Source organism: Capra hircus, chromosome 18 (genome assembly GCF_001704415.2).
Source record: "Capra hircus breed San Clemente chromosome 18, ASM170441v1, whole genome shotgun sequence".
Lineage (NCBI taxonomy): Eukaryota > Metazoa > Chordata > Mammalia > Artiodactyla > Bovidae > Capra > Capra hircus.
In genome coordinates, this window is record NC_030825.1 from 40,472,880 (window position 1) to 40,493,123 (window position 20,244).

Sequence of the window (20,244 nt, forward strand, 5' to 3'; positions counted from 1 at the left end):
ATAGATGGGGAAACAGCGGAAACAGTGTCAGACTTTATTTTTTCGGGCTCCAAAATCACTGCAGATGGTGATTGCAGCCATGAAATTAAAAGACACTTACTCCTTGGAAGGAAAGTTATGACCAACCTAGACAACATATTCAAAAGCAGAGACATGACTTTGCCAACAAAGGTCCATCTAGTCAAGGCTATGGTTTTTCCTGTGGTCATGTATGGATGTGAGAGTTGGACTGTGAAGAAAGCTGAGCACCAAAGAATTGATGCTTTTGAACTGTGGTGTTGGAGAAGACTCTTGAAGTCCCTTGGACTGCAAGGAGATCCAACCAGTCCATTCTAAGGGAGATCAGCCCTGGGTTTTCTTTGGAAGGAATGATGTTAAAGCTGAAACGCTGCTACTTTGACCACCTCATGCGAAAAGTTGACTCATTGGAAAAGACTGATGCTGGGAGGGATTGTGGGCAGGAGGAGAAGGCGACGACAGAAGATGAGATGGCTGGATGGCATCACTGACTCGACGGACGTGAGTCTGAGTGAACTCCAAGAATTGGTGATGGACAGGGAGGCCTGGGGTGCTGCGATTCATGGGGTCATGGAGTCGGACACGACTGAATGACTGAACTGAACATAAATTTTCTCTTTTTACAATGAGGAAACTGAGACCCAGAGAATCTAAATGTCTTGTTCAATGCCAAAGGTTGACAGGTGATAGTGTGCTTGAAATCTATTCTTCTGTGACATCCTCTCTTATTTTTATAAAATGTGTTGCAAAGATGACATAAAACTTCAGAATCCAAGACTACTTGGAGCATGATCCTACAGTTAACCTACACAGAAAGCTAAGGTCTGAAAAGTGATAGGTAAGAATTTGGGGTTCTGGTGGATCAGGACCAGCTCGGCCAGGCTCAGTATTCTCCACCTCTACCTGCTTCTCCTCCCCATTTCCTCCGCTACCTTGCTAGCCCCACCCTTTTCAGGTGGCCCCGCCACTTCCTGGTAGCCCAGCTCCCACCCCACCGCAGGCGGAACCAATGTTCGTGGGCTCTGGGGTCCACCGGATCTTTCTCGCTCAGACTCTCCGCAGCGGTGACTCGGCAGCGGCGTCTCGCGTCATCAGTGACAGCCCCGATTCTTGCTACGCTTTGCGTCGCTCTTCCAGGAGCAGTCACCTCCTCCTTGGCAAATAGTCCTCGGTGGGGTCCGAGTTCTTGGATAATAGGAGAGGGGAAGCACGAGAAGTTGCAGTCTGGGAACGCGGGACCGACAAGCAGAAAGAGATAGGGCCCTAAGTTTCTGTGATAGTGTGCAAAGTTAGTTAAAAACTCCTTCCCACCTAAGATCCCTCCGCCTGCAGTAGCGGTGGTGAGGCCGAGGGAGCCGCCATTTTGGATGTTCGGTTCCTGCTGCCACTGCTGCCACCGCCCCCGGAGCTGCTGGTTTCATTCGAGGTTTCGGGCCGGTGAGTGTCAGTCGCGGCGCGAAGAGAATACTTCTTGTTTTACTCTTTGCCTGCCGGGAGCTCTCGGCCGGAAGTTTCCTGTCTATCCCAGGGGTCCGGTCCCAGATCGTGGAGGGTGAGAAGAGAGGACAGAGACTGGGCCAGGAGGGGCCGGGAGCACAAGGGTTGTTCATACTTCTTGAGGGCCAGCCCCGAGGCCTCAGACCCGGAGGCTCCGCACGCGGCTGCGTCTGTGTTATGGCGTTGCCCGACCGGTACGGGCCTCCTTGGACCCATTGACTTTCTCAGGCTGCACTCCTCCTTTGAGGACTCATTGAGAGAGCCTGGGGTTAGCGGGGCGGGTCCCACCTCCGCGTGTCTTCTGTGTGCCACGTATCAGTGTTCTTGTATCTTGCATCCTAGTCAGGTCTTTCGTGAAACTCTCTAATGTATTTCCAAATGCTCAGTTAGTTAATCGTTGTCTGCATCCGCATTGCCGTTCTCTTTGAACTGGACGTCGGCCTCGCCTCTCTCTAACCTTCCAACCAACTTCTTTCCCAATTTTCTGGGGTTCCCCCCGTCTTTTTTCTTAAACTCACCTGCGAATACATTGGTTACCCTTCTCTCAAAGTCCTAATCCTGCAGGCATCAGTTATTAATAATTCTCCCGATTTTCTTGGCGGCTTGACAGAGTCGGGACCGTTGGTTGTGTTTCTCAGTTAGGGTTTGGTGTAGGAGATTCGTCGAACCACTCGCTCAAGAGTGTGCTTCAACAGTACGTGTTTATAAAGCTGAGTAAAGGGTTTTTGGGGGGAAGGTGGTAGGAAGAGGCTGTCAAATATTTTCTCATTTGTATTTTCTCATCCCTTCTTGGGCTGAACACGTAGCTTCTGGGTACTTTTGGACACTTAACATATTTTTCTGAATGCTGTGTATCCCTGCCCAGGGCAGTCTGCCTCTGAAAAAGAATCTTAGTCTGACATTGGTAGAAGGGAAAGTAACCTTTTTTAGATACTGTAGGGATTAGTTAACAGAAGAGAGGAGTGAAGATTTCTTAGTGATTTTAACTTTCAAGTCGTTTGTACAGTAGTGTTCTTCGCTGATTAACTCCGAAAAAATACTTGGATTGACTTCTTGTATGTTATTTTTCTGGGGATAGTTGAATTTTAGATATTCACTTTTACTGTTCCCCATAATGCTTATCATACTGTATATGCTTTAACCTTTGCTTTAAAAATATAGACTCTCCAGACCCGTAATTTCACCACTTTCATTCTATTCTTGAGGTATGTTTGCAGTATAGTATACTTGAATAAAAAGCATTTCACTGTAATTCACTGATTATTTCTTATAATTCAAGTTAGATGAGTGCGACTGAGTCACCTCTGTTTCACCTCAGCCTGGGTTTTCACATCTGCAAAAGAGAGATGTAAATTATTTGAGATGGTATCCTAGTGAGTGCTGAAACTTAAATTTATAACTTGAACTTGACCAAATCTTTCAATATTTGAAATCCTAATTCCTGTATAAGTGCATTATTCTTATCAGGTTATTATCAGGTAGATAAATTCCTGTACTAGTCATATGATGTCTCAGTAGAAGAGTGAATGTTTCATTGTAAATAGTGTTCTTGGTATTTGTTTTCAGAAGACTTTCCAAAAATGTTTTATTTACTGTTTGTATATTTACTTTAAAGCCACGGAGTCTCTTTTTGGTTTAAAGGGCTGTCTAACAAGATAAATGGAATCCTGACTCATATACCTGGGCTTCCCTGGTGCTCAGATGGTCAAGAATCTGCCCGCCATGCGGGAGACCTGGGTTCGATCCCTGGGTTGGGAAGATTCCTTGGAGGAGGAAATGGCAACCCACTCCAGTATTCTTGCCTTGGAGAATCCCCATGGGCAGAGGAGCCTGGTGGGTTGCAAAGAGTTGGACACGACTGAGTGACTAAACGCAGCAGCGCTCATATACTGAGTATACCCTTGTAGTTGCTACTGAAATGTTCATTTCTGAGTTACACTATCAAATACTCCCAATATTAAATATTGGGAGAGCTATCAGATGGGTGTTAACTTAGTTCATTTCAGGGTATTAAGTACTGCTATTTAAACGTCATTCATTCTTGGGTAGTTTGCATGCAGTTGGAGAAAGCATCCTTTTGCCTTGCAAATGATAAGTGTTTATTTTAGTGCACTTTCGATTGATCATACTTGAATGTCTGCTTGGTCTAAGGGATTGTTGGGGTTCCATACTTGAAATAAACATTGTTTAGGAAACCTTAATTTCTTTTGGAGCAGTTGCTTTTTCTTTGATTTGTTTCACTGACGGCAGTTCTAGATTTGAAGATGAATTTTAGAGTGAAAATATAAAGTACGAAAATTGTCAGCAATGTTTTGGTGATATTTCATCATACTATTTATTTTTAAAAGTGGTCTTGAGTCGAGATTAGTCGTGTGCAAAAACAAAAGCTTATGTTTTTATGTGATTTGTAATAATACTATGCAAATTGAAAAAGTTGACGGAATATTTTCCAAAAGATTATTTTTAATTAAAAAAATGGAATTGGGAAAACACATACCAAAACAGATTATCAAAATGCTTAATCTCCTTATTCGCATTTGATGAGGATTAAAAAATTTTGTGTATACAGCATGATGTAATTGATATCAAAACTTTAAAACTAATTTGGATTTAGCTTCAGAAAGTCTAAAACTATTACCTTTCTTCAACCTGCAGCAACTTGTTTTATCTGTTTTAGGTGCTTGTCTTTCAGTCTTCTATATGAATTGTTTTCAGTTCTTGATTTTGACTTTCATCCTTTTGTTACTTTTTCAGTTTCTTTCATGCAGGATGATGTTACAGTAGCTATGTGTTTGTTGCTCAGTAGTGTCCGACTGTTTGTGACCCCATCAACTAGCCCGCCAGGCTCCTCTGTCTGTGGAATTCTCCAGGCAAGAATACTGGAGTGGGTAACCATTCCCTTCTCCAGGGGATCTTCCCAACCCAGGGACCAAACCCAAGTCTCCTGCATTGCAGGAGAATTCTTTACCACCTGAGCCACCAGGGAAGCCCATTAAAGTAGTAAGCAGTTTTAAAATTAAGAGAACGTATAGATTTATGTAAGCGCTTGTATTTGTTGGCTTACAGGTTTCGAAAATCATTTTTGGCAAAAAGTATTAGGATTCTTTCATTTGCCTTTTTGTATAGAAAATTTTGTTTCAGTAAAGGCATCATTTCTACATTTAAAGTACATTCAAGGTTTTTCTTCACTGAAGGAGTCATTGAAAATACTTAATTTGCTATGAATTCTGGTCACTAGAACAATCTCTTGTCAGAGTTTGAAGGGTCCAGAAGTGGAAGAAAAAAAAACCCCACACTTGCCAAACTTGTTGAGTCAGTATTAACTAACACTTTTGTACAAAAAGGGCAAAGGTTAGGATAATATGATTAAAATGAGAAATGCTTTTTTACTAGGTACTTTGAAGTTTAGCCTTTTTTGGTGGGGTTTTGTTTTGAACTACTCAAACTTTTGGAGAAGAAAATTAATGAGTTATAAATGTTGCCAGTGAAAAACAGGCTTAGAAAGAAAAAGGATTTTTTTTAAAAGATGAAGAAAACATATGTGACCTTTGTACTTTATTAATAATTAAAGACATCTTAAAGGCAAGTAGTTTTCTCCCCCTTTCTTTGTTGTTACAGTGCACCAGTCACAGTGTAACCTGATAATCCGTTGCTTTGCTCACTCCAGTTTGCATGTGTAGCTGATTGTGTTGGGCTGAGCATCCTAGGCTGTGCAGCTTGTCTGGCTGTGAGATTAATGTTATAGATTCTTAGAAAGAGCAAATATGAGAAGGACATGTACTTATTAATCTTTGGAGATGCAAAACATTTGTAGTCTCCTTCTTGTCAATGTTTGGGTTAAAATTAAGACTGTCACAGCACAGATGGTGTACACTATTTGATCACAAGATTTAACTTTTGTAAATTATCACAGTTGTACAACTCAAAAGAAGTTCCACTAGTGTTTTTACATCTCAGTTTAGTTTTTGCTTGCTAAACCTCACTCTTGGGAAATTGTTCAGTTTCAAGCTGAAGAGAAGAAGGGAAGTTAATTTTTTAAATTCCTTTCTAAAGTCTACACAAGAGATTCCTTTCCCACTTTTTGAAATTTTTGAAAACATAATACTTTTAAAATATGGTGAAAATACTGGTTTGAGATGGATGGGGAAACTAATGAAGAAATAGGTGCACTGTGTAGAGTTAATTGAATCTTTGTAGTTATTGTTAGGGGTTTTGGGGTCTGAATATTGAAGGAAAACTATTGTAAGAAGAAAGAGCCTTGGGATTTCCCTAGTGGACCAGTGGTTAAGACTCTTTGATTGCACTGCAGGAGGCTTGGGTCCGATCCCTTGTTGGGGAACCAAGATCCTGGATGCGTCATGATGTGGCCAAAAAAAAAAAAAAACAACAAGAAACAAATAAAAGAAGAAGGAAGAGCCTCTTTTTCTGATAGTCGCTCAGTTGTGACTCTTTGCCACACCATGGACTGAAACCTGTCAGGCTCCTCTGTCCATGGAATTAATTTTCCAGGCAAGAATACTGGAGTGAGCTGCCATTTCCTACTCCAGGGAATCTTCCTGATGAAGGGATTGAACTTGTGTCTGTTTTGTCTTCTCTGTTGGCAGGTGGGTTCTTTACCAGTGAGCCACCTGGGACTCCTTTCTGTTTGTTAGTATTCAATCAATGTATGTGACTTTTAAAAATGTGTATTTCTGTCAGTGAAGGCATGGGCACCGTATTTTCTTTAGAAGCTTTACATGGTGAAAGTTTAATAAATGGCATTCATTATTTAAGAAAGTAGAATGAGGAAGTTGCTTATAATTTGACTCTACCATCGTTTGGTTGTGTTCTTTTATTTACGCACACTGAACTTTTGTTGTTCCTTGAATACTTCAGTGTTCTTTCATTCATTATACCTGTTCTGCTTATACCTGGAATGCTTTTCTTTCTCCCTTCCAACTAGTGAATCTATTCTTTCTTCCTCTCTACCCCAGGCAAAGGATTGTAGTAGTTGTTTTTTTTTTTTTTTTTTTTTTTAATGTTTGTGGAATTGTTTACTTGTTCTGATCTTCAAAGGACAGAACTATCTAATTTATGGCATCCCTAATACATAGCACATGTGTGCATGCAGAGTCCCTTCAGCCGAGTCCGACTCTGTGACCCCGTGGACTGCAGCCTGCCAGGCTCCTCTGTCCTTGGGATTCTCCAGGCAAGAATACTGGAGTGGGTTGCCATGCCCTTCCTTCAGGGGATCTTCCCGACCCAGGGGTCAGACTCAAGTCTCTTGTGTCTCCTCTGTAGCAGGCAGATTCTTTATCCACTGAGCCACATGGGAAGCTCATAGGAGTTTACTGCAGGTCATTTACTTGTGACTGATAGAGTTGATGTTATTGAAATTTATTTTCAGATTTAGAACATATATAAAACCTTATCTGTGTGTCTTTGGAAATATTATTTAGATATTTAATTCCAAAATGGATATTTTCCTTTTCTACTTGTTATTTACTCAGACCCTTTGTTATGCCAAAGTTTCAAGTGACAGCAAAGAAATTTGCTCTGCCTGCCATCTTTTTTCTTTCTTTTGAATACCTGTTATGTAATTCATTATGCTCAGGGGACTAATAGTAAGCTGAGAACTTCAGTCTTTTTCCTCAAAATGGGAATATGTTGATAGTTTAGTGATTTGTTATTGACTTTCCTACTGTTTTTGAAGACTCTACTTTAACAGTGCTGAGGCGTTTTTAAAAAGTTCATAATATATTTACAAAACAATAGATGTCCACTGTAATAAATTAAAAAAAAACTAAAGACACACTTCTTAAAAAAAGAACTGTTCATTTCCCCAACCGCTTTGTTACTACTCCCCAACTGTTTTACCGGTTTTGAGTATACTTCAGTACCTCTCCCTGCTTGGTTCAGTACTGTATATACATCAGTGTACATACATGGGGTGCTTTGCTTTTGCAAAGGGGAGATCATACTTTTTATGTTACTCTGTAACTGAAACTTTTCTCAACACATCAGGGTCAGTAAGTATAATGCTACCTTGTTTTTAGAGGGGTGGGATGGAAGGGTGGAAGGGAGGCTCAAGAGGGAGGAGATACATGTACACTTACAGTTGATTCATGTTGTTTTACAGCAGAAACCAACATGGCATTGCGATTATCTTCCAGTTAAAAAAAGGAAACCTGATTATGTCTCACAGTGTGGGTGTACTCTACATAGTTTTCTCAGTCATTTTCTTGTGTACATTTAGGCTGTTTCTAGATTTTTGCACTACAAACAGTAGTGCACGAGACATCCTTTGACACGTCTCTGTATTTGCTGATGCTCTTATTTCTACAGTCGAATCTCTTGGGTGGGATTTCTGAGTTAAAGGAGTTATATTTTCAGCGTTACTGTTGCCAGATTACTCTTTTAGTAGGTTGTCGTAATTTCATCTCCACCAGCAGTGGGTTCTCCATAATGTCACATCTTTAGGTGACATTACTTAATTTTATTTTTGCTGGTCTGCTAGTTGCTAAATGTTTTCTCACTTTGGTCTTAATTTTAATTTCCTTGATTACTGCTGAAGCTAGTCTCTTTTAATATGTTTTGTGGTCTTTTGGATTTCCTTTACTGTGAATTGCCTGTTCATGCCCTTGCTTCATTTTTCTTTTTCTCCTATCTTGCAGGAACATCTTATGGTATATTAATTCTTTGTTGTATAACACATGAACCTATTAATCTAGAGTTAAATTTTATCTGACATAAAGTAAGGGGTCTTATATGATTTTCTTTTGTATAGAGAGCCAGCTGTGTCCAGACTAAATAAACCATCTTTTCTTCAATGAATTAAGTGCTGCCTTATCATCTGTTAAGTTCCCATATATGTCTGCTCTATTTCTGGATGTGCTGTTTGACTCTTCCTGTACCATTATTTTACTGCTTTGAATATCATAGCTTTATATAGAAAGTTACGCTCTGTTAAGAAGAGCTCCTGTCACTGTACTTTTCAGTTTTTTTGACTATTCATATTTATTCTTATCTGTGTTGGTTGAATATAATTCTGTTGAGTTCAGAAAGCCTCAAAAAAGCCAAGTCAGTGTTTCAAATTGCACTATATTCATGTATTAATTTTGGAAGGCCTGACATTTTAAAATGATAACTTTTCCATATTACTATGTTTCCATTTATTGAGGTCTTATTTTAGTTTCTTCAGTAAAGATTTCATAGATTTAATAGTTGTCTTCATCTAGTTCATGTACCTTTCTTGCTAAATTTATTCCTAGATATTTTACAGTTTTTGACTCTGTTATCAGTGGGACTTCAACCCTGCCCCCCGCACCCCCCCCCCCCCCCCCGCCATTTCTAACTAATGTCAAACATAGGTTAAAAATGAATCTTTCATTTCCTATAGACCAGTGCTTCTCCTCCCCACCCACTTCTTGGCTATCTCAAATGAACAGAACTTGGATTCGTGAAGAATATGCTAGGGAAAATTTGTTGTCTTAGTATTAAGTTACTTTCTCATATTTTATAAAGTCATCTGTAGAAAAGTGCCCATAGATAACTGTGACTCTGTCCTTTTAGGATGAGTGCCATCTCTTTATTTTGAAAGTCTGCAGTTTTGCTTTATTTATCCATTCTTGCGGTTTTTGTTAATTTGAATCTTTAAAGCAAGAATTCTCAAATTATGCATGTTCATTATATGAAAGCTATCAAAATATGTGGAAGTTAAAGCACCTATATTCACATGAGGTACAGATATCTCCCTTAAGATTTATCTTACCCTTTCAGTTCAATTCAGTTCAGTCACTCAGTCGTGTCTCACTCTTTGCGACCCCATGGACTGTAGCACGCCAGGCCTCCCTGTCCATTGCCAATTCCCAGAGCTTGCTCAAACTTGTGTCCATCAAGTCGGTGATGCCATCCAACCATCTCATCCTCTGTTGTCCCCTTCTCCTCTTGCCTTCAGTCTTTCCCATCATCAGGATCTTTTCCAGGGAGTCAGTTCTTTGCATCAGGTGGCTAAAGTATTGGAGTTTCAGCTTCAGTATCAGTCCTTCCAATGAATATTCAGGACTGATTTCCTTTGAGATGGACTGGTTGAGTCTTCTTGCAGTCCAAGAGACTCTCAAGAGTCTTCTCCAACACCACAATTCAAGAGCATCAGTTCTTTGGTGCTCAGCTTTCTTTACAGTGCAACTCTCACACCCATACATGACTACTGGCAAAACCATAGCTTTGACTAGACAGACCTTTGTTGGCAAAGTAATGTCTCTGCTTTTTAATATGTTGTCTAGGTTGGTCATAACTTTCCTTCCAAGGAGTAAGCGTCTTTTAACTTCATGGCTGCAGTCACCATCTGCAGTGATTTTGGAGCCCCCCCAAATAAAGTCTGTCACTGTTTCCACTGTTTCCTCATCTATTTCCCATGAAGTGATGGGACCGGATGCCATGATCTTCGTTTTCTGAATGCTGAGCTTTAAGCCAACTTTTTCACTCTCCTCTTTCACTTTCATCAAGAGGCTCTTTAGTTCCTCTTTGCTTTCTGCCATAAGGGTGGTGTCATCTGTGTATCTGAGGTTATTGATATTTCTCCCAGCAATCTTGATTCCAGCTTGTGCTTCATCCAGCCCAGCATTTCACATGAGAGTACATCTTAACCTTTCAGTTCAGTTCAGTTCAGTTGCTCAGTCGTGTCCAACTCTTTGCAACCCCATGAATCGCAGCACGCCAGGCCTCCCTGTCCATCACCAACTCCCTGAGTTCACTCAAACTCACGTCCATCGAGTTGATGATGCCATCCAGCCATCTCATCCTCTGTCATCCCCTTTTCCTCCTGCCTCCAATCCCTCCCAGCATCAGAGTCTTTTCCAGTGAGTCAACTCTTCGCATGAGGTGGCCAAAGTACTGGAGTTTCAGCTTTAGGATCATTCCTTCCAAAGAACACCCAGGACTGATCTCCTTTAGAATGGACTGGTTGGATCTCCTTGCAGTCCAAGGGACTCTCATGAGTCTTTTCCAACACCGCAGTTCAAAAGCATCAATTCTTTGTCGCTCAGCTTTCTTCACAGTCCAACTCTCACATCCATACATGACCACTGGAAAAACCATAGCCTTGACTAGACGGACCTTTGTTGGCAAAGTCATGTCTCTGCTTTTGAATATGCTATCTAGGTTGGTCATAACTTTCTTTCCAAGGAGTAAGTGTCTTTTAATTTCATGGCTGCAGTCACCATCTGCAGAGATTTTGGAGCCCCCCAAAATAAAGTCTAACACTGTTTCCACTATTTCCCCATCTATTTCCCATGAAGTGATGGGACCAGATGCCATGATCTTCGTTTTCTGGATGTTGAGCTTTAAGCCAACCTTTTCACTCTCCTCTTTCACTTTCATCAAGAAGCTTTTTAGTTCCTCTTCACTATCTGCCATAAGGGTGGTGTCATCTGCATATCTGAGGTTATTGATATTTCTCCCGGCAACCTTGATTCCAGCTTGTGCTTCTTCCAGCCCAGCGTTTCTCATTATGTACTCTGCATATAAGCTAAATAAGCAGGGTGACAGTATACAGCCTTGATGTACTCCTTTTCCTGTTTGGAACCAGTCTGTTGTTCCATGTCCAAAGCTTATCTTTAAAAAAATTAAGATTTTATTTGAAGCATTTTGTGACCGTTTTTGATAATTGAGGCCTCTATGGTATATCTTTGCTAATATTAGGGTTAAGAGAGTGAAAATTTGCTTTTTATTTTATTTGTGTCAAATTGATCATGTTCATCTGTCATTGTTTATTTGGGCTTTATTACTTTTCATATGAATTAGGGTGACTAAATTGTTCAATAGGCATATTTACATTTATATATATCTAATTTTAAAATCTCAGGTTTGGTGAGTTCTGCTTATGGATAATTAAGCCTAAAAGAAGATTCTTATAACACAGTTGAGGGACAGTTGAGCTTAAGATCTCATAGAGGGATACCAGGTGACTGCTTAGACAGGGTATGGTAATATCCTAATGTGGTCACACATTTCACAGCCTTCCACTTGAAGATCTAGAAATTCCGTTTTAGTATTTCACCTAGGAATGATTCATCCTGATCAGACTCACTGATGTGTAAGTTAGGATAACAGTGTTGTAATTCATAAGGGGTTACACTTTTCTATTGAATTACCTGTATCTACTTTGTGGGGTCCTCTGTTCCTTGTATGGAGGTGTTTGGGAGGCACGGTGCTTCAGAAGGTGATTAATAATCAGAAAGTTGCATTGTGAGCCTGAAACCAGATCCTATAAAGTTGGATGGGCTTGAGTGTTTTATCATTCTAGGCCAAGGCCAAACTTGAAAGAACTGTCCCTGTCCGGCAAGGGTGTTTTGCTCTCCAGAGACCAAAATACTTATCCCCAGATTTAATCTCTTCTATTCAAACAGTGGTGTATTAACACTGGCCACCCCTTTTTCTTCACTCTGTAGAACAGCTCCTTTCTATGAACACATTTCTTCATACAGGAGAAAGAGATGTGTGCTGCTTTCCCCTCCCTGCCCACTTTATCCCAAAGAAAGAAAACCACAAAGACACAGACAGTGAGAGAGCGCAGCTAAGTCAGATTAATGACAGATAGTGTCTGTATTCGAGAGGGAAATGGCATCCCACTCCAGTACTCTTGCCTGGAAAGTCCCATGGGCGGAGGAGCCTGGTAGGCTACAGTCCATGGGGTCGCGTAGAGTTGGACACGACTGCGTGACTTCACTTTCACTTTTTCACTTTCGTGCACTTGAGAAGGAAATGGCAACCCACTCCAGTGTTCTTGCCTGGAGAATCCCAGGGACGGGGGAACCTGGTGGGCTGCTGTCTATGGGGTCTCACAGTCGGAAATGACTGAAGCAGCTTAGCAGCAGCAGTGTCTGTAAGATAAATTGTAAAGTAAAAGTCTGATTGAAGCATAATACTGTTGATTAGTTTGGTTTAAGTTTCTTACTATTAAGCTTTCTTACTATTTTGGTCATGGTAGTTTTGCAAGTTTTAAATATACTAAAGCAATTCAAATATACATATGAGATAAAAATCTGAAATAAGGGTTTTGTGTGGAGTGTAATTTGAAAGTATAGGTCATATGGAGAGTGTGAGAGAGAAAGCAAGGCAACTCTTTTGGAGGGTTTTGCCCAGTGTTAATTTGGGTCCCTTGAGCACTCTCAGCCATACTTACAAGTCTGTGATTGGTGGTAAAGTTAACAGAAATCTTAATTTCTTTTCTTACTGTTTATCAAGAAAGATTTCAAGTATAGTGGGTGGCTAGAAAAGGAGATAATTTTCATATTGAAAAATCACTTTTAATTTGGGGTTTCTTTTTAGATTTAGAGCTCAGATACCTTTAAGTTTAGAGGAAGCAGGATCAGATAGCAGTGGGAGTCCCACCCGTTATGTATTTGACTGTTGGCTGTCAGCTCAGCGCTCACAGCCAGGGAGTGTGAGGTCAGAAGTGGGAAGAGAGTTAACCAAGTAGATAGAATAGAGGACTGGGTTAAGACCTGATGCCTTTTCTATAGCTGTTAGTGTGTATCCAGTGCACTTTATGTTGTATTCTCTGGAAAGGACAAGTACATTTTCTTTAAATAAGGGTCTTCTACTCTTTAGAATTCAATAAATGCAGTATTTATTCAGTTCCTACTCTTCAAGGCAAGGGGAATATAAGGATTAATAAAATCATGAAGAATCAGGCTTTAGGGAGCTTATATGTGAGTGGGAAAAAAAGGTATTTCAGAGAAAAAAAAGAGGTGATCATGGCTTGGAGATGGTATTGATGGTTTTATCCCACAAAGGGTTTTGTGGAAATTTTGGAAAGTATTTTCTCCATTTCAGGGGTAAGATTTAGGTGAATTGGAACATTTGCAGTCTTTTTTTCCCCTGGTCTCTTCTAACTATTTAAAATTTTTCTTTTCTATATGAAGCATTTATAGTTTTGATTACTTTGATATGTAAAATAATACTAATTTAGTTTTAAGCTTCAAAACCCAATTTTGTTTTACCATTTTGGATAGAGATTTTTCCAAAGTGAATTTCATACTTCCTTTTTTTTCTGTTTTCATCCTTATTTATCAAATAACCATTAATTAAATAGAATACATTTATCCACAGGTCCTGTTCCTTAATAAATCAGACTTAATTTTTTTGTGTTTGCTTTTCATCCTTGTCCTAATAAGTGTTTTACTTTTTACTTTTAGTTTTTAAAAACATGACAAAGAGGGACATTTTATTTTGAAAACATGTATAACCATGTACATATAACACATGTGGATGTTTAGGCATTGACTGAAACCATTGAAATACTAAATGTGCTAGACATACAAAGAGAAATTGACAAAAACATAATCATGGTAACAGACTTAAATATATCTTTCTCAGTCTTTGATGGATCAGGAAGTTAAACGAATGAGAGTGGACAGTATTTGAACTATATAACTTTCAGAAATTGGTTATTCCATAGATACTGTTTTATTTTCATGTAACTGTTACCTTTAGTTTTTAGAGCAGCTTTATGAGATACACACAAAATTGTACATATTTAATGTATAACTTGGGCTTCCCTTGTGGCTCAGTGGTAAAAAATCCACCTGCTAGTGCAGGAGAGTTGGGTTCGATCCCTGGATTGGGAAGATCCCCTGGAGAAGGAAATGGCAACCCACTCCAGTTTTCTTGTCTGGGAAATCACATGGACAGAGGAGCCTGGCAGATCACAGTCCATGGGGTTGTGAAGAGTTGGGCACAATTTAGTGACTAAACAACAATGTATATAATTTGATGAGTTAGGATATAACTTTATATTCAGTTTTTTTCTACTGCTTTAAATGTTAAATGTTCTTTATGAGCGATTCCTTGATGAGCCAAGGTCTTATTTTAAAAACCTGAATATGGTACTGTTTTTAACTTGTTAATATTCTTAGGACTTCAGGGAGAGTTGAAGACTTTTTACTAACACACTAAGTATCCTCAGACTGCTATGCTCTGTGTGTGTCTTAAGTGTGTATAAGATAAATGCTTTAATTTGGGATTTTTTTTAAAAAGCTGTAAATCAAGGTAATTATTGTGGAAGTCAAAGGTAGAGATTTATCAGTGATTTGGTCTTTTCCTTTTTGATTAATCATCTATAATTTTTAATAAGAGAAATCGGTAAAGGGCACAAGCTGTTTTTTAGATTGTGAAATTTTTAGAATATTTGTGTGTGTTTTTTAGAATACAGCAAGAGCTGTCCTCTTGACAAATTTTCAGTTGCACGATATAATATTGTATAGGCACAGTATTGTTACAGCAGATCTCCAGAATTTATGAATCTTGCTCTTATGCTTTTGAATGCTTGCTTCTGTTAGATATAAGTTTTGTTTGTTTGTTTTGCACCCGTTTTTGTTCTTTTTTCCCCTGGCTGTTAGGTGACATTTTAACTATCATCGGTGTCCTTTCCCAAAACAACTTTCTCCTGGCTCCCACTCTCTTCAGTTTTTCCTCCAGTTTTCTAATTTGTTCTGTTCTGGAAAAAGCTGAATAAGAACCTGTAAATAAAGGAGATGTTCTGGGTCGATATGTGTTGATGTGAATCTCTCTGTTGGCTGCATGAGATTATAAAAATGTGTTTTGGATTCTCATCTGTGTTCTCTACTGTATAGCTGAGTCATTACTATACATTATATTTTTACCAAGTTTTTATTTTAAAGGATAGAGTTATTGTTTTTTATGATAGATGTTTAAGTTGTTATATGTTGAGGGTTTTGAGTATTTTGAAAAGCAAGTAAACACTTTGAAAAAATAAGGAAATCTTCTACATTGTAATTAAAGTAGGTAATGTGGTCTACAGCATTCATTACATATATCTAATACATGGATGTATTTGGATCTAATTTTTAGAAATATTTCAGATATAAAGCACGTGAAAGTGAAGTTGCTCTGTCGTGTCCGACTCTTTGCAACCCCATGCACTGTAGCCTACCAGGCTCCTCCCTCCATGGGATTCTCCAGGCAAGAGTACTGGAGTGGGGTGCCATTTCCTTCTCCAGGGGATCTTCCCAACCCAGGGATCGAACCTGGGTCTCCCGCATTCCAGGCAGATGCTTTAACCTCTGAGCCACCAGGGAAGCCCATGGAAAATAATAATAAACATTCATTTACCTACTGCCTAGTCCAAGAAGTAAAATACCAGTGTAGCTGAAGCTTCCTGTGTAATAATACTACCCCAGTCAGGTTCCCCTCTTTCCCAGATGATTGTCTTTCGCGTACACATTCTTATTCTTTTACTGCATTTTCACAGTTGAGGTATGTGTTAGGTGTACAGCAGAGTGATTCAGCTATACATGTACTCTTTTCTTCTTCTTCTTTTTTTTAATATTTATTTATTTGGCTGCCCCAGGTCTTGGTTGTAGGATGTAGGATCTGGTTCCCTGACCAGGGATTGAACCCAGGCCCCTGCAATGGGAGCACAGAGTCTTAGCCACTGGACCCCCAGGGCAGTCCCCAGTTACACATATACTCCTACTGCATTTTTGTAGTAGATCTAAAGAGTGCATACTTTCATGTCTTTTAAACTTTTATAAATATTAATGCTGTGTGACTTTCTGCGACTTGTTTTTACTCGATTATTTTATTCAGGGATGATTTGTTCATGTAGTCAACATTCCTTTAGTGATTACTATGAGCTAGACACTTTGCTAAGACTTTTATGTGTATTCTGGTTTGTTTCTTGTAACAATCCATTGAGGTAGATACTCTCCCCGTTTTATAGACGAGGAAACTGAATTCTGAGAGGTTAAGACATTTACACAAGGACACAGCTAATAAGTTGTGGAGCTGGCGTATAAACCTAGGTAATTTTACATTGTTTTAAACAGTGATAGGGGCATTGAATAAGGGTATATCATCTCTTATAGTTCTGAAATTGCCAAAGATGTTCTTCATAATTCTTTTGATGTTAAAGTTTGATCTGACCAGATGCAAGGCTGTTTGTAGTATTTATTTCTCTCCTTGGTATGAATATTCTTATGTGATACTGCAGAAATATTGTTAGATAATAGAACAGATGCTCCAGACCTAATGGGCAAATTAAGACGTATTGTGTAGGTACTATATTACCTTTCTAAAATCCAGAAAATTTTCAGTTCTCCCCTAAAGGTTTTGAATGAGTACTGGTACTGTGCTCCATAGGGGCTTCCCAGGTGGCTTAGTGTTGAGAAATCTACCTGTCAGTGCAGGAGATGCAGGAGATGAGGGTTTGATCCCTGAATCAGGAAGATCCCCTGGAGCAGGAAATGTAACTCACTTCAGTATTCTTGCCTGGAAAATTCCATGGACAAAGGAGTCTGCCAGACTACAGTCCATGGGGTTGCAAATGAGTCGGAGACGACTGAGTGGATAAACGACTGTGCTACAAATATCTTTCTATATATGTGTGGGATTTAGGGTTTGTTTGATCCAGAAATCGCTCACAAAAGAGAAAAATGTCTAAATATGTTGAGTTAGTTTGGCCATGACAATATTTGGCTTATCATAAATACAGTGTTCTGTCATTGATTAGCAATTTTTGCCTTTTATTATGTGGCTGGAATTTAAAAATCTGTTTTCTTCAGTAGACTTTGAGATCTTAAGGATAGAGGCTATGTCCTTGCCAATCCTATTACAATGCCTGGCATAGCAAAGGCTCAGCAAATATTTGTTGAATGAGTGATTGGCACTTACTGGTATAACATGTTTCCCTGTTACTTAGGTCATCTCTGGGGTAGTGTGACTAAGTGAATTGAACAAGGAGGAAAAAGAAGAGGTACATCAAGCTAACTTCTGATTCTGTATTTTTTACGTTTTCCCTTTCCATTTTGAAATGGATTTAAATGATGCTTATGTCGATGTGTTGATGTTGTTTATGATATTGTATTCTCTGTTTTATAAACGGGCCTTCAGCTATTCAGCTTTTGTTGTTGTTCATTTTCTGTTTTAAGACCTTGATCTTGCTGCTTTCTCAGTTCAGAATTCTCAAACTTAGTGTTAATATAGTATATAATATTTTTCTCATTATTAAAGTTTGGCTTAACTTAGTTTTTCCTTGTACAGAATTGCCTGACTGTACAAGCAGTCAGTTGAGGCTACCTTTGATTTGTACAGAATGATGCTTTTAAAATTGACAGACTGAAAATAGAATGATACATAGTGTCATCATTAAGTATTTGTTCTCATAGATTTTTAAAGCTGATTCAGTACTCTTTATTTTTTATTTTAATTTTTCAGTTTTCAGTATTCATATTTATTCAATACCCTTATTTTACTGCTGGAAGAGAGGCTTAGAGAAGCCAAGTGGCTTGCTGTAGGTAGTTGGGCCAACAAGGGTGGTTAAGTACTAGGATCTTCTTTTCACTGTTTTGTCCCTAACATTTCTTTTAAATATGTTCTTTTCTTTATAGAAACTGTGTCTGAGGGATATTCAACATGTTAAGAGTTTTTGTTTGAACGATTTAAGAAATTTCTTATTCAAAATATAAAACCATAGTCACTAAGGTTTATTAATGTAAGAAGACTTGGGGAGCAGGCGAGAGGAGAGGCTAGCTTACTGGGCCCAGTTCTCTTGCAATAATTTTTCCTTCACTTGTAATTCTTTGACTTTAATTACTGTTGCTTCCAGTGCATAGTTCCTGTGGTGTGACTCCCTCCTTTGGGTGCTTTGGCCAAAACACTAGACATGACATTTTATTTTTCTCTTTTGTAGGATTTGAAATGGCTGGAATATTTAGAATAGACCTTCTTGCATATCTAAGGTAGAAATAAAGAGAAATACAAGTTCTCAAAGATTTGTCCTTGTCCTTCTCCACGTATTTAAAGCATTACCCTCTCTTTTAGTCTCAGTTCACTTGTTTAGAAGTCCAAAATGGCTATAGCTTGATAGGCACCCTTTCTGAACTGCCTGGGTTTGAAAAGCACTCCCTTTCAACCTGGCACTCAGGATCTCCTTTCTAGACGGCTTGATACCTCTATGGAGGTTAGCTCAATAGAGCCCCTATTAGTTCCCTGTCCCTCATAAGCCCTGTTTTTCTACGATAAATTTCTGGATGTAGAGTTGCTGGGTCATATGGTAAGTATATGTTGTAAGTTTATACGAAACTGTCAAGCTGTTTTCCAGAGTGGCAGTGCCATTTTGCTTGCCTTCCAGCAATGTGTGAAAGAGAGTTCCATTTGCTTTGCATCCTCTCCAGCACTTGGTGTTTTAGCCATTTCAATAGGTGTATTTTGTTGCTGTTAAATCTTTAAGTCGTGTTCGACTCTTGTGACCCCATGGGCTGTAGCCTGCCAGGCTCATCTGTCTGTGGGATTTCCCAGGCAAGAAAGTTATCTTGTGGTTTTAATTGGTATTTTTCTAATGCTTAATGTAGTTGAGCATCTTTTAAATAAGCTTATTTACTATTCTTATAGCTTTTCGGTTAAGTATTTATTTTAGTTTTTTGCCTGTTTTAAAAAATTCAGTTAGTTTAACTGTTTCGAGAATTGTGTCTGTGTTCTAGATAAAGACACGTCCCTTGTTGATACGTGATTTGCAAATATCCCAGTCGGTAACTTGTCTTTTCATTCTCTTAACAGTGTTTTTCATAGTGTAAAAGTTTGTATTTTTTATAAAATCCAATTTTATCATTTTTTTTCTTTTATGGATTGTGCTTTTGGTATAACAGCCAAGAACTCTGCCTAACCCTAGGTCATGAAGGTTTACGCCTATGTCCTCTAAAAGTTTTATAGTTGTATGTTTTATATTTAGATCTAGGATCCATTTTGAGTTAATAAGGTGTGAGAGTTAGGTCAAAGTTCAGTTTTTTTTTCCTTCTCTTTTTGCATGTGCATGTTCAGTTGTGATGTGCATTAAGTTGTTCGTACTAATACCTAATTATCCTTTTAACGTTTGTCGTAATATCTCCTTTCATTCCTAGTATCGGTAATTTGTATTGTTTCTCTTATTGTCTGGCCAGAGGTTTATCAGTTTCATTGGTCATTTCTAACAACAAGCTTTTGGCTTCATTGACTTTTTTTTTGTTTTTAATTTCATTGATTTGTGTATTGTTTATTTACTTTTTTCTAGTTCTTTTGGGTTATTTACTTTTTAGCTCCCTGACACACAAATTCATAAAGCGTTCCATTTTTGGGGGGCTTCCCTGATAGTTCAGTAGGTAAAGAATCCGCCTGCAATGTAAGAGACCTCGGTTCAATTCCTGGGTCCGGCAGATCCGCTGGAGAAGGGATGGGCTACCCACGCCAGTATTCTTGGGCTTCTCTTGTGGCTCAGCTGGTAAAGAATCTGCCTGCAATGCGGGAGACCTGGGTTTGATCCCTGGGTTGGGAAGAGCCCCTAGAGAAGGGAATGGCCACCCACCCTAGTATTCTGGCCTGGAGAATTCCATGGATTGTATAGTCCATGGGGTTGCAAAGAGTTGGACACGACTGAGTGACTTTCACTTCACTTACCTGACCAGGGTTGACCAGGGATTGAACCCATGCCCTCAGCAGTGAAAGTAAGGAGTCCTAACCACTGGACTGCCAGGGAATTCCTTCTAGTTTTTTTTGAAGTAGAACCTTAGTTGTTAGATTGTTGGCATGTAAGTCCTTAATGCTATACATTTCCCATTAACCACTGCTTTAGTGTATGCCTCAGATTTTGGTGTGTGTTTATGTTTCTGTTCAATTTGGTATATTTACTAATTTCCCTTCATACTTCCTCTTTCACCCATGGATTATTTGGGAGTGTATTGTTTAATTTCGAGG

General features: G+C 39.0%; 1 protein-coding gene across 2 annotated transcripts in view; it reads left to right on the forward strand.

Moving 5' to 3' along the window:
• The window catches only part of AP1G1 (adaptor related protein complex 1 gamma 1 subunit), an 82,209-nt gene continuing 63,083 nt past the window's right edge, over positions 1,119-20,244 (forward strand). For both annotated transcript variants that reach the window (XM_013971270.2, XM_013971271.2), the window contains exon 1: positions 1,119-1,455. The gene's annotated coding sequence lies outside the window, so the exon portion shown is untranslated. The remainder of the gene's footprint in view (positions 1,456-20,244) is intronic.